Source organism: Gossypium hirsutum, chromosome A09 (genome assembly GCF_007990345.1).
Source record: "Gossypium hirsutum isolate 1008001.06 chromosome A09, Gossypium_hirsutum_v2.1, whole genome shotgun sequence".
In the NCBI taxonomy this organism is placed as follows: domain Eukaryota; kingdom Viridiplantae; phylum Streptophyta; class Magnoliopsida; order Malvales; family Malvaceae; genus Gossypium; species Gossypium hirsutum.
The window spans coordinates 57,187,397-57,200,450 of record NC_053432.1 but is presented as its reverse complement, the minus strand read 5'-3'; positions in this window follow the sequence as shown (position 1 = coordinate 57,200,450).

Genomic DNA, 13,054 nt, shown 5'->3' with positions numbered 1-13,054 from the left:
TCAAGAGAGCCATTAATCGAGAAGCTCGTCAGAGCCATCTAACGGGATGCTCATGAGAGCTAAATAATAGGAAGCTCGTGAGAGCCTATTATCAAGACGCTCATAAGAGCTGTGGTGTATCTGCCACACATGCAGGATCACAACCAATCTAGAACCCTTCATGACAATTTCATTTGTATCCATCGAATTTCTTAGGTTCAAATGGGACTTTGTACTTTCCAGGTATTTTTCGGAGATATGATCAATGAGTACACATGAAAATTTATATAAATTTCATACAATAATATTCAATTTAAAACATATAAATAAACAATTTTGTTACACGAACTTACCTCGACAAGTGTTCGTAGGTTTGTAATCTACTAATCTGATACTTTTTCTTTTCCTCGTTCTAACTCCATATTTGGCCTATCTGGATCTATATGAATGAATTTAACTCAATTTAATACAATTCATACTCAATTCAATCCAATACACATCTTTCGTAAAATTACTATTTTGCCCTTATACTTTTAATTAATTACGATTTTGTCCCTAGGCTCAGAAAATAAAATTCATACAATTTAATCCTTATTTCAACCCTACCAAATTTCATATAAATCAATAGCAGACGATGAATTTCATAAAATTCAGAATTTTCCATGAATTCATCATCTTTTCAATTTAGTCTCTAAATTATGATTTCATCAAAATTCTTTAACAAAATACTTTTAAATACCCATAAACATCTCAAATTCATCATTTAATAACTAAAATCATATAAAGTCATCAATGGAAACGTGTAAGAATTGAACTCACATGAAGCTAGAATATGAAAGACTAGCTTAAACCCTTTCTCCTATGGCTATTTTGGCTGAATTTTTCATGAAAAAATGTCTAGAATCAATTAAATTCAATTTGTTTGTTTTTGTTTCAATTTATTTACCATTTTGCCATTAATTTGGTTTTATTTTATTATTTTACCATGCTATGCCGCCTCATCCATCTACTTTAGGCATATTTATGCCTTAAGTCCTCCCTTATTTATTAGTTAAGCTATTTAGTCACTTAATTATCATAATTAGCAAGTTTTGTACCTTTCTCAATTTAGTCCTTTTTAACAAATTAGACATGTAATCGGTAAAATTTCTTAACGAAATTTTCATACGACATTCCTATCATACCATAGACCATAAAATAATATTAAAATAAAATTTATTCCGACCTCAGATTTGGGGTCCCGAAACCACTATTTTGATTTCACTGAAAACGGGCTGTTACATTAGGAATTAAAAATATAAGTGATGTTGATGGTTATATAGTTTGATAAATCTTGTGGCATTGGTATAGGTTTATATTTATTCTATAAAGTTCATTGTTAAAATGGAATATGATGTTTAAAGTTTACACGAACTTACTAAACATTATGTGCTTACGTAGTTTTCTTTCCTATGTTTTATAGATAATCGAAAGCTAGATCAAGTTGGAAGCTTGTCGGAGATTTATCACACTATCCAGCGATTATATTAGTAGTTTTTGATGTTTTGGCCAAGGTTATAATGGCATGTATAGGTGGACTTGTCTTTGGATGTTAATTAATAAGTTTGGCATGTATATGTTGTCTTGGATTAATATACCTTTGGTACTTTTGGTGCCTTGTTGGTATGTGTTAATATGGCTAAGTTTTCATGCATGTTTTAATGGCTAATATGGTATGTGGTGGAATAGTTTCAAAATGATCAAGATAGGTTATGTTTTGGAAAGGTATTGGGCTTGATGTGCATGATAGAAATGTGGTATGTATACATGTTTAGGTAAAATATGAATGAATGTATTGAGATTCCTTGTATAGCATATTGGTTGAATGGGATTAGCCTTTTGAATTGGTCATTTCATGTATGTTTTGGTATGTTTTTGATGCCTTGGTCATGGGTGCATATTGCTTGTAGGTAAATGCTTGTAATGGTGATGGAAATGGCTTGAACCTGGCCAATTTCATGTCTACGCGGCCTGAAAACGGGGGTCTGACTCAGCGATGTGTGAAAGACGGCCATGCAACATGGCCGTGTGTCCCTTGTAAGTTTTAAGGTTTTCAACTCAGGCTATTACATGGCCTAGCATACCTGCATGTGAGGCCATTTCAAAAGTTACACGGCCTGGCACACAGGCGTGTGGCTTGGCCGTGTGATCCAACTTTGAAAGTTACATGGGCATGGACATGGGCTTGGATATGGCCGTGTGTCCCTATTTTGATTGTTACACAGCCTAAGACACGGGTGTGTGTCTCAGTCGTGTGAGTCACACAACCGTGTGACCCCTGCAGTTTAATTTTTCTAACTTATTCTTAAATGTTCCAAATGTTTCTGATATAGTCTCAATTTGTTTCTAAAGTGTTTTTAAGGCCTTGAAGGCTCGAATAAGGGATGATAGGCATGTATTTGAATGATTTACACTATGTTTATGTTGATGTATGTGATGTATGTTTTTATGTTACGTTAATATGGTAATGCACTGTAACCCTATTTCGACGAAGGGTACTGGTTAAGAATGTTACACTCGAACCTTCAAAATCGTTATAAACAAATCACGTGAACTCAATAGGTTAGAGGGACTATAGGGAATAGAGATTTCCTACATAGACCAATGAAGCAACCATAACCACTACGGACGGAGTATCAACCCATCGAATTGCCTCTTCTAGATCACTAAATCATCACTAGCCGAATGAGGGAGAGGAATGCTTAAAATGTGTTCTGCCTCAACAGTCGAAAATAACTCACGAACCAAGGTATGATTCCACTAAGCCAAATCTTGTAACATCAGATCACTCACCCAAGGAACATTAGTATTAACATATTAGTGTACGATACGATAGGGAACAATGCTTGGGAGCCAATCATCGTTCCAGATAGAGATGGAGTGACCATAGCCCACTTGCCAATCGATGCCCTTTTCTAACCCATAAACACCAAATACTGCGCCAAGTACAAGAAGGGAGAGACCCTAACCTGTTCTCAAAAATCAACTGTAGGAAAGTAACGCGCTTTTAAAAATCCAACTTATACGACAATTCAAAATTGTTAATAAGCGCCAACCCTACTTAGCTAGGAGTGCAATATTAAACTGAGCCAAATTAGGAAAGCCCATACCCCCATCACACTTAGATGCGCTCAACGTAGACCAAGAACACCAATGAATTCCCCGTCGACTCCCTAATATCTGCCAGCAGAACCTACTTATAATACCTTCAAGTGCCCTACAAAGGGAGGAAGGAAATAAAAAACATTGCATTGCAAACGTTGGGTTTGCTTACAAAACAAAACATACAAAAACACCCCTACCACCCTGAGATAAGTAACGTAGGTTCCAACTATTAACACACTGATGAAAGCCTGTAAAGTCTTCTACTTCTTGCAACCATTGGGGGAAGTCCCAAATATTTATCCATCTGATAAACAGTGCATACACACAAAATCAACCTGATGCTAGAACCAATAGAATGTTCCACATTTGTCCTGAAAGAAATAGTTGATTTATCAAAAAATCACCACCTGTCTAGTGCATTACCCATATTCCTGCAAAATAGAGTGGACTGTGGCAGCACTCTCAGTAAATGCTAGACCAAAAATCATACAATCATCTGCAAAAAGAAGACATGTCAAATGAGGACCTGTACGGACAACACGCACAACCCTAAAAGAACCCTCCCGTAAGGCCAATCGGAACAAACTAGAAAGCCCCTCTACACATAACAGAAAGAGGAAATGACTCAGGGGATCCCCTTGATGCAGACCCTGTGTCGGCTGAAAAGATTCTCCCCAATGGCCATTGAGAACCATCGAATAAGAAACCATATGGATACAAGCCATGATAAAGGAAACCCAATCCTAACTGAATCTCATACGTAACATGATACCCTCTAAAAAATCCCACTCGACCCAATCGTAGGCCTTGCTCATATCAATCTTGAGCTCAAAAGAACTGACTACCCCATGTAACTTGTATTTAAACAATGTAACACCTCATAAGCAATTAGAAAGTTCTTAGTGATAAAACAGCCAAGAACAAACACACTCTATGCCTCGTCAATACAAACAGACAAAACCCTTTTAAACCTGTTCCCCGGAGCTATACAAATAATGTTGTAAAGAACAGAATAGAGACTAATCGGGCAGAACTGTGAAATTTACGTGGGGTTATGCACCTTGGGAAGAATAATGATGTTTTTGGCATTAATATCAAAAAAGGGAGCTCCTTTCAAAGCACCTGCAAACAATAATCTGTGACATCAGCGTCAATGATATGCCAATACATCTGAAAAAACAAAGGTAGGAATCCATCCATGCCTAGGGCTTTCAAAGGAGACATCCCATCAATGGCAGACCTAATCTCTAGAGAGGTATCGAAGAGCAAAACCCCATTCTTCGAATAAGTAATACACACATCAATGCCATCCAACAAATTATCAAAATTCACCATCCTAGATGAAGTAAAAATGCCCTAAAAATATCTAGTGGCAACCCCAAACATAGCATCCATGTCTGTACAAGTATGACAATCATCATCCACCAAAGAAGTTACCGAATTCATATGCTTTTGAAAAGTAGCAAATTTGTGGTAAAATAATGTTTTTCGATCACCATAGTACAGCCAATTCACGTATGCCCGTTGGCCCTAGAACAATTCATCTCTATCACCCTCCATATTGAGAGTTAATTTGACCTTGATTATCTTGGCCAAGATGTTATTAGAGGGATCGACCTAATACAATCGTTCCAACCGAGGTGTAGCCATTTAAACAAACAGATGCCTATGTCTATGAAGTGTTCAACCCCAAATAGACAAAGTAACCCCAATGAACCCATTCGAATAGGAACCAATCCTGTACTTAAAGTCTACACCTTTCGAATCTCCTCTTCACAAGAAGGCTCAAAAACCCAATGAGACTCAAAATGAAACAATGTATCCAGCCGTCTAGAAACAACCCCTAAAAGCAAATATACAACAATAATGACCAAATGACAGTGATTAAAAACAGAGTGGGGAGCAAGAAAACGATCCCTCTACGGAAGAGTAACAACACAACGATCCAATCCTTCCCAAATGTTAGTGTCCAAAAATTGACCCTGTCCCAAAGTAAACCAACGCCCCTCAAAACCCAGTTCATGAAGCTCACAACTACCTAAAATTGAATGAAAAGCCTTCATCACCCCCTCTGTAACACCTCTAACCTGTAACCGTCGCTGGAATAGGTTAACAGGCATTACCGGACTTGTAACTCAATTTAGAACAAACATTTATCAATTATCATCTCATTTGAGTAACTATCATTCAATCGCATTCAATTTATACATAAAACTAGAATACGAAGCTTAAAACATGCATTTAGGACTAAATCGGTAACATATTAAAATTTTTGGAAACTTAGAAAAATTTCAACATTTCAAGTATCACACGCCTATGTGGACAGGCCATGTGCCTTACACGGCTGATAGACACACCCGTGTCTTAGACCGTGTGGAACCAAGGCATAAATATTGAGTTGTGTCACACGACCGAGGACACACCCGTGTGCCATGGCCGTGGGAAAACTAGAGAGGTTACTGACTTGGGTCACACGGCTGGCCACACGCCCATGTGCCAGCCTGTATGTTACACACAGCCAGTAGACACGCTCATGTGTATAGGTCATGCCAAACCTGTAGGGTATACTGACTTATGCAACATGGTCAAGTCACACGCCCGTGTGCTAAGCCGTGTGCCATTTAGGGGGTATACTGACTTGTACTACATGGTCGGTCACACCCCCATGTTTGAAGCCGTATGGAGTATACTGACTTCAATTTTATTTTCACACCAAGGGGCACACGACCGTGCAATATGACCGTGTGTCACACTCGGCTGAGACACACGCCTGTGTCTCTGCCAATGTGGACAAAAATAGGTTAATTGTAAAGCCATTTGCCACCCTATATACACAAGCATTCTTAAGTATAATTGACCACATTTTACAGCTCAATGGGCAACCAAAATAACCATTTCAATACCCATTATAAGCCATATCAAAACTTACCAATTACATATTCAAATACCTATTTAACAATATGCATAATCCATTCATTTAACATCTACATATCAAAACTTCACTTGCATAATTTCATTCTATCATTCCTTGCCAAAATCCACCATAATAGAACACTTCAATTCAACCAAAACATAACATCAAAATAAGCCAAATCACATGGCTTACTTATACACAAAAATTTACCAAAGTCATGATATCAAGTAACATAATTAACATCTTTCAAACTAGCCTATACATGCCATATTTACATATATCCATAAGATCAAAGTACCAATCAGAAATTGGATAGCGTGATGTGTAACTCTGACTTGTCTGAAATGAGCGAGCAACGAGCCTCTATAAAACATAGAAAAGAAAACCAAATAAGCTTTATAGCTTAGTAAGCCCGTATAATACAGAATTAAACTTACCATTTGCACATAATCAAAGCAACATTAAAAATGCCAACAATTTGATTAAGTAATACCTAATCACAAGTATACATCACATGTTAGTCATTCTACAATTCCATGAAACCATCCATTAATACTATACCTTGTATCATTCTAAATTCACTTATCATACATATAACATTAATAACACTTATAACCCGTAGCTTATTCATATAAACAGTATTTAGGCTCGTTGAATCTATTAGAACTTCAAAGGATACTCAAGTGAACAATGTCAGTAATCCGCCAATTCATTATCATATATGCTCTTTCAAGCCATGATCGGAAAGCTCCTCTTAAGCTGATGAATAGTAAGCTCTAATGAGCTAAAATGGTAAGCTCTATTGAGCTGAACAGTAAGCTCATACGAGTCGAAACATCATATATGCTCTTTCAAGCCATGATCGGAAAGCTCCTCTTGAGCTGATGAATAGTAAGCTCTAATGAGCTGAAAACAGTAACCTCTTACTAGCTGATATATTGGTAAGCTCATACAAGCTGTGGTGAGTCTGCAACAAATGCAGGAGCTCACCAAAACGGTAATCCCAGTAATAGGCCACTCGTATCCAATGAATTTATACGGTTCAAACAGGGCTCAATAACAAATACATTATATCAATAAGGCATTTATACTTCAAATATTTTCATTATACACATTCATTTCAATAATTAAAAGTATAGAAAAGTTTGATTCTAATTATACGAGCTTACCTCGTATCTTCTGATAAAACTATCGGCTATTCGTCCACTTTTCGTTTTCCCCGATCTAATTTTGGTATTTGCTTATATTGATTTATATAATATCAAATTAACTCATTCAAACTTTCATTCAATTCAATTTAGCCTAAAACATTCATTTTGGCTAATTTACAATTTTACCCCTAGACTTTTAACTACTTTACAATTTAGTCCTTAACACATAAAAATATAAAATTACATAATTAGGCCATAACCCCTGATAGCCGAATTTACTATATACCACTAGAAGCCCATATCTTTCATTATTTCACACTTTTAACCACAAAATTTTACATTTTCTCAATTTAATCCTTATTTGACATTTTTGTCAAAAATCACTTTACAAAACTAGCTTAACTATGATCAAGCTTCCATAATCTATCATTAAACATCAAAGAACTCAAGTATTCAAAAATGGCACTTTTCAAAATCATGAACAAATTCAAAAATTAAAGCACGGGCTAGCTAAAATACGAAGCAACGATCTCAAAAACATAAAAATCATCAAAAATCGAGTAAAAATGAACTTACATGCTAGGGATTACTCAACCGAATGCTTTAAACCCTTTAATACCGTTTTCTTATCCTTAAAATCAGTGGTGAAGAAGATGGACAATAGAAAATAGGTTTTGTTTTATTTAATTAAACATTTAATACTAAATTACCTTAATAACCTTATTATAAACCATCAAATATCATCTAATCCATGGACATAAATGTCCACTAACCTTAATCATGGTCAAATTTCAACATAAGGACTTCTACTTTAATGATTCATAACTATTTAATGCATTTAAACAATAGAATTTAACTTTTACGCATTATGTGATTTAGTCCTTTTTACCGAATTAAGCATTTAAACAGTAAAATTTCTTTACAAAACTTTCACATAATAATTCTATCATGCTGTGAACCATATTAAAACAATAAAATAAATATTTTGACTTCCGAAACCACTGTTTCAATTTGACATAAATACGGGCTATTACACCCTCGCTTCTCAAAGGCATAAGCAATCTCGTTGAAATCACCAGCCACCATCCATGGCAAACCAGAATGTCTCCCTAAATCCTGAAGTAAACGCTAGGAGTCAACTCTATCCTGTTCTACAAGAAACCTATAAAACCCCGTGAATCTTCAACTCGACCCAATAATATCATAATTCTGTAACTAAACTTGACAGCCAAGTTTCCAACCTAAAAAAGATCCACCCCTACTACCAAAAGCTGAAATATCAATACCACAGAGAAAACTAAACTGGCAACGCACCCGATCCATCTGCTGAGTATCAAGTTTCATCTCCATAAGAAAGAGCACCTGGGGATTTCATTTATGCAGCACTCGATGAAAGTTCTGTGGATTCCCCAAATCATAGACATTCCAACTGATCATATTCATAATGATTGGCTTCCTTGTGTAGCAGAGCCAGCCGCATCAGAAGTCGAAAGATTATGTGTCGAATCCAAACCTGTAGAAACAATAGAGACAGTAGAAGAGAACCAAGCCTATTTCTTCCTGCCTAAACCAATCATAGTTGAGGAATTTCATTGTGTGAATTTAGTCATGACGATACATCGATCATCTACACTCGTAGACCCAACTAAAATTCCCTTAGGCTGGGACTTGTCTAAGGTAAGACCCAAGTTATTGCTAACTTCTTGCACAAAGGTCGAAGTAGAAACATGTGAAAGATGCGGACCATGCATACTAGAACCCTCGCCCAAACTTAATCCCCGTTCCTCTAGTGTAAGACGCAGCTAAACACTAGGTTGAGGTTGTCGATGACGTGGTTGTGCACATAAAGAAATATCCCAACCCAAATGAACATATTTAATGCCAATAGTCAGTCGAACAGGGCAAAAGCTTTCACTGTGTCCCAATTTCCCACATAGGAAACAAAAAATTGGCAACTGTTCATACTGAAATTGTCCATAGACCCTCTGTTGAGAAGACAAAACCAGACATTTCTTTTGCCTCAGAGAAAGTTGAACATCCATCTTCACACGAACCCGCAAAGAATGATGAGATCCAGAAGTAAAATTGGTAGAATCAAATGCTAAAAATGTCGAATGGAAACTCCCAAATTGCCTGGTCAGATCTTCAGAATAGTAGCCAATAAGGATATGATGAACCTGCATCCAAAAATAAATGAAACACAAGGGCATTTGAAGAGGGTCCTCCCCTGGAAATAGATGATGAAACACAAGCAAATGATTATTGAAAGTCTAGGGACTACCTTGGAGAACCCGAGCAATATCCACTTCCGCATAAAAACGAAATAAAATCATTTTTCACCCAAATTGAAAATTGTAATACCCCCAAGTGGGTGCCATATGTTTCACATTTTCGTTCGCATTGCTTTGAGATGGATTACACTGGCCGTGAGGAAACAACCAACGAGACAAAACTCAAACCCAGACCCTCCATCAGAACCCTCAAAGACCACTGGCCACGTTTCATCTTCATCATCATGAATGGACAAGCCTACAGTATCATCTAAGTCCCTTTTATCTATCACTCATTAAGTTCTAAATGACCTAATGGAAGGTCCAACTAAATCCAAAATGAGGTAGAGATCTAACAAATATATCATTTGAAACGAAAACATATGATCTTACCTATGATACCTTCAATGACTTAAAACTAGAGTTCTTAGAGTCCTATGTATTTCAAATATCATATAGTCATATTTATATAGTTCTCATTCAACATGATTATAACTTCTTTTTTACATTTTAAGTATTTTGATGGAATGTAAATGATATTTTCAATATTATTATTTTTATATCTTAATTAAAACATAAGCAATATTTAGAAATTATTTTTGCACATTCTTTTGCGTCATTTATTATACTCATTTTTTCATAACGTATATTTCTATTCACTTATAGTATTATTCACTAGTGAAGAGTCATTTGTCATAGATACAATAATATAGTGACAATTTTTTAACTATAGTTAAAAACATTCTTTGCGCCAATTAATTATTGCATTTTTTTCCACAAATTTAGTTTTGAAGTTGAAAATGTTGGTCACAATAAAAAGAATTATTATGACAATTTAATTTTGATACAATTACTTAAAATTTTAGTGTAAAAATTTTGATCACAAAAAAGTTACTTGTGACTATTTAATTTTGTCACAATTACTTACAATAATGTCAAAAGTTTTATCACAAAAAAAATAAAATAATTGTGATCATTTAAATTTATCACAATTTTTTGTCATTTTAGTGTCAAATTTTGTCACCTAAAAATTAAATAATTGTGACTATTTAATTTTTTTCACGGTTCCTTATCATTTTAGTGTCGGAAACTTGGTCACTAGGAAATGAAATACTTGTAACAATTTAATTTTGTCTCAATTACTTACCATTTTAGAAAAAAAAATTGGGTCACCAAAAAAATAGAATAATTGTGACAGCTTCTAACCAGTTGTCACAAATACAATAGTGACAAAAGCATTTGTGACGAAAAACAATGACTTCAAATTTAATCACTATAAATTATGGTGATTAAATTTTATAATTTTAGTGACTTTTTTTTCTACTAAAAATGATTTTTCTTATAGTGTTCCTTAACACAATCATACATATGTTCCACTTATAGCCAATTGTCCATTTGTTCCATATATGAGTCCAGCATTACATTTTATTTCCTTTAAGTTTTACAATTTAGTCTCTGAGCTTTAATTAACTACCTTTTCAACTAAATTACTTAATTGATCTTTATTATATTTTCATATTACATCCATAAATATTCCTATTTTATATTTACGGACTTAGTTTGTGGAAATGCAATTTCAAAGTCATATTTTCTGACACCATTGAAAATTGAGTTGAAAATTGAGTTGTTACAGAATGAATGAAAATGACAGTTTAGAGAAATAGATCGCATGTATCACTATTTATAGTGAATACATTTTCTCACTAGATGCAAGAGATGACTTAGATATTAAATTTATTAATTCGAATTATTATTTAATTGATTGTAATTAAATAGTTGAGTTTGAAATGGAAATTAAATTAATTAGTCATCACAATCTTAGTGGACAAGTTAATTGAATTCATTCACTCATAGATTCTAATACAGTAAAGTCACCATGACTTTAATGGAATTAGAATTGTGTTGAGAAAATAATTTAATTAGAAATTAATTATATTTATTTAAATTAATTAAATAAATAATATTTTTAGGAATAGAAAACTAGTTATTAGGTTGGTAAAATTATATGAGTTTGCTTAAAAACAGATAACACATGCAATTAATACCCAATATGAGATACAGGCCTAGAGGCCCATCTAAGTAGCAAGGAGCAACAACTCTAGTTCCCATAAAAGGTTATTGTTACCCCATGTATTCCCATTAAGGAATATATATTATTTTTATATCAAAATAATATTACTTATTTACCTATTGTTCAAGTAAGAATCTTATATTTTTCTATCTATATAGAGATCATTGGTTAGGTCAAACACACCCCATTTAAGTGTCGATTGTGATTTATTTCTCAAAAATAAATATTATATTTTGAGAGAGTTGTCTTTTCAGTTTCTAGTCTTTGAGATAATTTAATATTCTCACTGAATATTAATGAAGTTTTCATTTTGTGCAATAGGTTCGTGAAATTAGAGCCCACACTCTAAGCAGACTGAAGTTCAAGAATAACAGAGAAGACTGTTTTGGTCGAAAGTCGAGAAACGTTTAAGACCGCATAACTCAAAACTCATGTACTAATTTGGTTAGATTTTATTGCTATAAATAACACAACAGCTCAGTTTTATAAAATTTTTATTTTTCCCATTCTACAACAAAATTAATTTTTAAATCGAATTTTTCCAACAATTGATATCAAAGTCAAGTTGTGCTATGTTTATAGCATAAATCAAACATCAAAATTAGCTTTCTTTCTCTTCGTTTGATTAAAATTGATAAGAAGTGACATTCTTAATTATATGCATGTTTCAGAAATTATGTATAATGATGAATGTATGTATATTATTTTATATTTTGTTATAAAGTAATTTGCCAAAAGTTGTGGTTCCTAGCATTAGATAAGCTGTAATTTAGGTTTTATAATTTTTAGGTTTGTAATTAGATTATTGACTATCATCTTCAAGTAAGGTTTTAATTTTGTTTTTTGTAAAATTAGAAAAATTAATGTGAGCCAAAAATAGTGTAGGATCTTTGCAATCCTATATTTTTTTATGAAACCTAGAAAAACAAGAAGACTCATAACCCAAAATCGATAAAAAGATGAATAGAAAATGAATGGTGAATCGCCTTAGCTAGGAACTAAAGTGGGAGGCTTGGGCATCAAGCCCCAGCAAGACACGTGGCCTATACGGCATCGAGGCATCTCCCCTAGAAAGAATCACAAGGCACGTGGGAGCCAGAGCCTCAAACCCCAAATGTGTGCACCAATCTCAATAGGGGTAGGGCATCAGCCAAGCCAAACAACTAGTCAAGCAAGCACCAAGGCTAGGAAGTTACGCGACACACGTGAACCTCATGCCTTACGGCATACGAGAGTTGCATCACCAACACAACACATGTGCACCCAAGCGCTTGATAACTGGTACAAATGGGAGATGCCATTGAAGCACTTTCCTGACCATATTTTTTGATTTACTTAAGAAATTAGTTATTAATTTTTTTTATAAAATCATATAAAATAGGTAAATTCAATTGTAGAAATTTAAAATAATATTGAAACCATTTAGAATCCATTTACAGGTCTTCGGAGGTGTCCAAGACCACATACGAGCCTCAGAAGGCTCAAAAACACCAAAATAGTGTAAGGACCCTACCTTGACACTATG